Genomic DNA, 8187 nt, shown 5'->3' with positions numbered 1-8187 from the left:
GTGGCGCAGTGGTTGAGAGTCCACCTGCCGAATGCAGGGGACACGGGTTCGTGCCCCGGTCCGGGAAGATCCCAGATGCCACGGAGCAGCTAGGCCCATGAGCCATGGCCGCTGAGCCTGCGTGTCCGGAGCCTGTGCTTCACAACGGGAGAGGCCACAACAGTGAGAGGCCCGTGTACTGCAAAAAAAAAAAAAAAAATCACCTCAAATGGATCATAGATATAAATGTAAAATATAAAACTTTTTAGAAGAAAACATAGAATATCTTCAGGATCTAAGACTTGGTGAAGAATTCTTAAACAAGATACCAAAAAGCATGATCCATTAAAAAAAATCCATAAATTGGATCTCGTCAAAAGTAAAAGCTCTTGTCAAGAACCTTAGCTTGAGACAGAGACAAGATGGCAGAGTAGAAGGATGTGAGCTCACTGTTTCTTATGAAAACACCAAAATCACAACTAACTGCTTAACTACTGACCAAAAAAAAAAAAAAAAATCGCTGGAACCTAACAAAAAAGATCCCCTACATCCAAAGACAAAGAAGAAGCCACAGTGAGATGGTAGGAGAGGGTGCAATCATGATAAAATCATATCCCATACCTGCCAGGTGGGCAACCCACAAACTGGAAAATAATTATACCACAGAAGTTCTCCCACAGGAATGAAAGTGCTGAGCCCCACGTCTGGCTTCCTAGCCTGGGGGTCTGGCAATGGGAGGAGGAGGTCCCAGAGAATCTGTCTTTGAAGGCCAGCAGGGCTTGATCACTGGAATTCCACAGGACTGGGGGAAACAGAAACTCTACTCTTGGAGCATGCACACAAGGTCTCATGTGCACCAGGGCCCAGGGAAAAAGCAGGGACCTCATAAGAGACTGGGCCAGGCCTACTAGACTGGGCTAGTATTGGAGGGTCTCCTGTGGAGGCAGTGGGGAGCTGTGGCTCATTGCAGGGACAGAGACACTGGTGGCAGCAGATCTGGGAAGTATTCATTAGCATGAGCCCTCCTGGAGGCCACCATTTTCTTAAGACCTGGTCCCACCCCCACAGCCTGCAGACTCCAGTGCTGGGACATCTCAGGCCAAACAACCAACAGGGTGGAAACATAGTCCCACCCATCAGCAGACAGGCTGCTTAAAGTCTTCCTGAGTCCATAGCCCTCTAGACACAACCCTTGGCACAGCTCTACCCATCAGAGCGACAAGACCCAGCTCCACCCATTAGTGGGCAGGAACCAGTCCCTTCTACCAGGAAGCCTGTGCAAGCCTCTTAGACAGCCTTATCCACCAGGAGGCAGACAGCAGAAGCAAGAAGAACTACAACCCTGCAGCCTGCAGAATGAAACCACGATTGCAGAAAGTAAGACAAAATGAGACGGCAGAGGATTATGTACCGGATGAAGGAACAAGATAAAACCCCAGAAGAACAACTAAATGAAGTGGAGGTAGGCAATCTGCCCAAAAAAGAATTCAGAGTAATGATAGTAAAGATGATCCAAGATCTTGGAAAAAAGAATGGAAGCACAGACCGAGAAGATTCAAGAAATGTTTAATAAAGACCTGGTAGAACTAAAGAACAAAGAGATGAAGAATACAATAACTGAAATGAAAAATACACTAGAAGGAATCAATAACAGAATAAGTGAGGCAGAAGAATGGATAAATGACCTGGAATGGCAGAAATCATTGCCGCAGAACAAAATAAAGAAAAAAGAATGACTCGAAATGCAGACTGTCTAAGAGACCTCTGGTACAACGTCAGATGCACCAACATTCACATTCTAGGGGTCCCAGAAGGAGAATGGAGAGAGAGAAAGGACCTGAGAAAATATTGAAAGAGATAATAGCTGAAAACTTCCCTAACATGGGAAGAGAAACAGTCACCCAAGCCCAGGAAGTACACAGAGTCCCAGGCAGGATAAACCCAAGGAAGAACATGCCAAGACACACAGTAATCAAATTGGCAAAAATTAAAGACAGCTCCTTCCCTTGGCTCAGCACAAAGCAAGCATATAAAAAACACAGATGCCTGCTGCTTCCTGGGGAGAGAAAGAGTTGGTAGAGGCCCCTAGAATCTCTGGCCAGAGTTATTGGTTGAGGTCTTCTCCTGTATGAGGCCAGTCTATGAAGACTGAAAGAGGTGCCTCGTTTGTCTGATATACAGACTCCAACACAGAAAGTCAAAGATATGAAGAATCAGGCAAAGATGTTCCACATTAAAGGAACAAAATAAATCTCCAGAAACTGACCCTAGTGAAATGAACATATATTATTTATCTGATAGAGAGTCTAAAAATACTCTTTTAAAAATGTTCACTGAAGTCAAGAGAACAATGCATGAACAAAGTGAGAATTTCAACACAGAGATAGAAGATATTAAAAACTACCAGACAGAAGTCATGGTGCTGAAGAACACAATAATTGAACTGAAAAACAATTCACTAGAAGGGTTCAACATTAGACTAGATCAAGCAGAAGAAAGGATCAGTGAACTTTGGAAATAATGCAGTCAGAGGAGAAAACAGAAAGAAAGAATGAAAAACAGTGAAGAAAGCTTAAGGGACTTTCAGGATATCATCAAGCCAACCATTATAGGAGTCCCAGTTGGAAGAGAGCAAAAAAGACCAGAAAGCATATTCAAAAAATTGACTGAAAACTTCCCAGATATAGAGAAGCAAGTGGACATACAGATCCACAAACTCTAGAGATCACCAAGCAAGATGAATCTAAAGATAATCCACACTGAGGCGCATATAATCAAATTGTCAAAAGTCAAAGACAGAGAATTTTGAAAGAGGCTAGAGAAAAGTGACTTGTAACATACAAAGAAACATCCAAAAGACTCTCAGTGTTTTTTCCAGCAGAAACCTTGTAGGCCAGAAAGGAGTGGCATGATATCAAAGAGATATTAGCATTCCCTTGTTCATTGCAGCCAAGATTCACAATAACCAGATGTTAAGATGTGGAAACAGCCTAAATGTTCATCAACAGATACAGAAAATGTGATATACATATGACACTATTCAGCCTTAAGAAATAAGGATATCTTGCAACATGTGATGACATGGATGAACCTTGAGGACATTATGCTGAGTAAAATAGACCAGACACAGAAATACAAATACCTCATTATTCTACTTATATGAGGTATCTAAATTAGTCAAATTCATAGAATCAAAGAGTTGAATGGTGGTTGCCACAGGCTGGGGTATGGGGAAATGGGAATTTACCAATCAATGACATCAAGTCTCAGTTAAGCAAGATGAATAATTTCTAGGGATCTGCTGTACAACATTGTACCTAGAGTCAACAATACTGTGTTGTGGGTGGGAATGAATTGGGAGATTAGAATTGACATATATATACTAATATGTATAAAATAGATAACTAATGAGAACCTGCTGTATAGCACAGGGAACTCCACTTCGCTGTATAGTAGAAACTAACACAACATTGCAAAACAACTATACCCCAAATAAAAAAAAATACTGTGTTGTACACTTAAATTTTTGTTAAAAATTGTTGCGTTTTTACCACAGTACAAAAATGAATAAGTTAGGAATGTATAATATGGGTACAGAGGATTTTAAATTATACAAAACTATTTGTGCAACTCTATCATCGCTAAATTTTAAAATCCAAAGGAAAATATCAAAAATTCTTTATGGAGGTAATATAATTTTTTAAATGTATTTATTTATTTTTGGCTGCGTTGGGTCTTCGTTGCTGCACATGGGCTTTCTCTAGTTGTGGCGAGCGGGGGCTACTCTTCATTGCGGTGTGAGGGCTTCTTATTGTGGTGGCTTCTCTTGTTGTGGAGCACGGGCTCTAGGCATGCAGGCTTCAGTAGTTGTGGCTTGTGGGCTCTAGAGCACAGGCTCAGTAGTTGTGGCTCACAGGCTTAGTTGTTCCGCGACATGTGGGATCTTCCCGGACCAGGGCTCAAACCCGTGTCCCCTGCATTGGCAGGCGGATTCTTAACCACTGCGCCACCAGGGAAGCCTGGAGGTAATATAATTTTAATTCCCTAACTTGATAAAGATGGCATTTTTTAAAACTCCAAAATAAATTTCACTTTTTCTGAATGTAGATTAAAATAATTTTAAAAGATATGTTAGAAATAGAACCTTGTAGTATATTCAAGGAAAACACCATGCTCAAAAAGAATTTATGCCAGAAACATAAGCATGAGTTTTAGCATTAAGAAGTGTATCATCATAATTCATCACACAAAAAAGTTAAAGGAGAAATAAATATAAAATATGAATGCATGCCAAAAAGTTGTTAAAATTCACTGGCTATTCCTATTTTAAAACTTTAATGGGAAAACAAAGATACTACATAAACATGGTGAAGACCATTTACCAAAATGTAATGCCAAATAACATATTAATTAGTGAAACAATGAAAGTGTTTCCAGTTAAAATCTCTTTCCTTTGTCTTTTCGTCCTGGACAATTTGAATTCTACTAACAGCAGATTCTCCCCAGCATAAGACTTTGTCCTAGAAGACTTTGTCCTTTAATTTTTAAAGTTGTAGGCCTCAGACTTCTCTGGCCCCTTCACCCTTTACAATCGACGCCTTGCATTTTCCCCAAAATCAAAGTGTCAAAAACTTCAGTTTCAGGTGCTTTTTTTCAAATTGGCTCACTATGCTTTCCAGCGAGTATCTATTGGATATTTGGTTTTATCCTGTTCTCAGGTCCAATAGGCATCCCATTACTTCTCTCTGCTTTCTCCATGACAGTTACTATTTACCACTTGGGTCTTGGAGTTATTGGTAGTTTGTCCTTATACACCATACCTTGGGGTTTGTAAGATGACTTATCACCTTTTTTTGTTGTTGTTTGTAGGGTTTGATTTTTTACCATCATAGTGCTTTGTCTGTTTTTATGGGGTGATTTGAGGAGATTTTTAAAAATTGCACTGCTGCTGCCACCTTCTGAAAATCTCTCTTCCTTATATTTAAATTTGTTTTGTAGCCTTTAAGAAATTGAATGCTACATCCTATGGTAAATCAATTTTTTTCATGAACTGTGATATGGAGCCTTACTACAAGGTGTTTTTTTTTGTTTTTTTTTTTAACATAGAAACCCGAATTCAAGGCTTAGTTTGTTTATTTGCAAATATTTTTATTTTTGTCGTTTACTCTCTTTGGGCATCAGCTTCTTCGTTTGTAAAGTGGAAATAATATCTATATGAGCTTTTCTGATGATTCAATAATATTTGTAAAAATGCTTTGTAAAATAAAAAGTGCTACACAGGCACAGGATATTGTTATCAACTTCCTTCACATATTCCCTTTTGACTGAGAACTTTCCTAGGATTTCCCCTTTCCCATGAATTTTTTCCCAGTTTTATTTATTTATTTGCTTATTTATTTATTTTTATTGAAGTATACTTTATTTACAATGTGTTAGTTTCTGGTGTACAGCAGAGTGATTCAGTTATACATATATATACACCTGTTCTTCAGTTATACATATATATACCTATTCTTCAGTTATACATATATATACCTAATTCATTTCCATTATGGTTTATTACAGGATATTGAATGTAGTTTACTGTGCTATACATTAGGACCTTGTGTTTATCTATTTTGTATATAGTGGTTTATATCTGCTAATCCAAACTCCTAATCCCTCTCTTACCCACTTTCCCCTTTGGTTACCATAAGTTTGTTTTCTATGTGTGTCAGTCCATTTCTGTTTCGTAAGTAAGTTCATTTTGTATCATATTTTAGATTCCGCATATAAGTGATATCCTGTGGTATTTGTTTTTCTCTTTCTGGCTTACTTCACTTAGTATGATAACCTCTAGGCCCACCCATGTTGCTGCCAATGGCATTATTTTATTCTTTTTTATGACTGAGTGTAGTATTCCATTGTATATCTATACCACATCTTCTTTATCCATTCATGAACATCCATTCATGTTCATGTTGCTGGACATTTAGGTTGCTTCCATGTCTTGGCTATTGTTGCTGTGAACATTGAGGTACATGTATATTTTTGAATTAGAGTTTTGTCCAGATACATGCCTGGGAGTGGGATTGCTGATCATATGGCAACTCTATTTTTAGTTTTTTAAGGAATCACCATACTGTTTTCCATAGTGGCTGCACCAATGTACATTCCCACCAACAGTGTAGGAGGGTTCCCTTTTCTCCACACCCTCTCTGGTATTTATTATTTGTAGAATTTTTAATGATGGCCATTCTGACCGCTGTGAGGTGGTACCTCATTGTAGTTTTGATTTGCATTACTCTAATAATTAGCGATGTTGAGCATCTTTTCATGTACCTGTTGGCCATCTGTATGTCTCCTTTGGAGAAATGTCTGTTTAGCTTTTCTGCCCATTTTTTGATTGGGTTGTTTGGTTTTTTGTTATTGAATTGTATGAGCTGTTTATGTGTTTTAGAAATTAAGCCCTTGTCAGTTGCATCGTTTGCTAATATTTTCTCCCAGTCCGTAGGTTGTCTTTTCATATTGTTGATCGTGTCCTTTGTTGTGCAAAAGCTTTTAAGTTTGATTAGGTTCCATTTGTTTATTTTTGCTTTTATTTCTATTGCCTTGGGAGACTGGCCTAAGAAAACATTGCTATGATTTATGTCAGAGAATGTTTTGTCTATGTTCTCTTCTAGGAGTTTTATGGTGTCATGTCTGATATTTACATCTTTAAGCCATTTTGAGTCTGTTTTTGGGTATGTTCTAACTTCACTGATTTACATGCACTGTCCAGCTTTCCCAACAGCACTTGCTGAAGAGTCTGTCTTTTCAGGACACATTTTTAAACTGCAGCCTAATTGACCTTACAAGTTTGGGGTGATGACTGTAATTGTTTTAAACTATCCTATAATGCCCAACATACTCATTTAACATTAATATTTTGGTATGTACTGGAAGTTCTCTTACCCTTCACTTACCTACTCATTTCATTAACTGATGTTCTCCATTCTTTCTGTAAAACAAAGTGACCTACTCATTTCATTAACTGATGTTCTCCATTCTTTCTCTAAAACAAAGTGACAGTCACAACTCACTGGACATTTAGCATTAGTAGGCTATACTTTAATATCTACTTTCCTTACGTATCTGCTTCCACCAAGTACCAAGTTATGTTTATTTCCAAACTTATTTGTGCAAGTTATACTTACGACTATGGTACCTATGACTATAGTACCCAATTAAATATTACATAAAGTGTTAAGATGTGACTGTAAAGAGAAAACGTTTTTGCACTGAGTCAAATGATTTGGAAAAGCTACTTGAAAATATATATTATAGCATTAGATGTGAACACGACAACTGTAAATGGCAGAGAGGCTCTTTTAAAAAAAATCATGAATCATTCTCTATTTACATTTTACTTCCATTAATGAACCAAACAGAAATAAAGGTTCTTCCCTACCACATCAAACAATAGTCCAGTAGACGAATATTCAAGTTGTTTAAAGTATGTTCATATTAATTTTTAGAATCCCATTTAGTTAAGCTTTTTGGTTAATAACCTACATAAATACTGTTGATCACTCCTTCAAACACTTTTGCACTTGGCTTTCCATACGTGACCCTCTCCTGTTTCTTATTTTACCTCCAGTATGGCTCCTCCATACAAAGTCCCAGGGCTTGTACTCTCAACCCTTTGCTGGAGCAAAGTTTTTTTTTAATTGAAGAAGATTGTAGCAAAGTTCTTACTATATCATCAGGAATATTTAACCCACCATGAAGGTCCAGGGAATTAGCCAGGCATGAAATCCTTTGCAGAAATGACAATGCCTTTCCCCAAATATCTTGATGCTATTTATTTGAATTACATCAAATACAGTAAGCATTTATAATGCCCAAGATCCCACCAGAGCACTTTCTTTGAGGAGCTTATATATAAATGGACCCATCTTCAAGACATAATGAGTTAAAAAAAAAAGCATGGTACTATTTATGTTATACTTACATACATGAAACAATACTATATATTTTCTTTCTACCTTAAAAGAAGGTCTAGAAACAAATACCCTAAACTGATAATAATGGTTCCCAATGAGGAGGATTAGGAAGTGATTAGGACTACTGATAAAAGGGAACTTTAGCCTTATATTTAATATTTTTACTTTTATAATTTTTTTTTTTTTTTTGGTACACACCACGCAGCTTGCAGGATCTTAGTTCCCCAACCAGGGATCGAACACG

This window comes from Phocoena phocoena, chromosome 13, assembly GCF_963924675.1.
Source record: "Phocoena phocoena chromosome 13, mPhoPho1.1, whole genome shotgun sequence".
NCBI lineage: Eukaryota > Metazoa > Chordata > Mammalia > Artiodactyla > Phocoenidae > Phocoena > Phocoena phocoena.
This window is presented reverse-complemented; position numbering follows the sequence as displayed.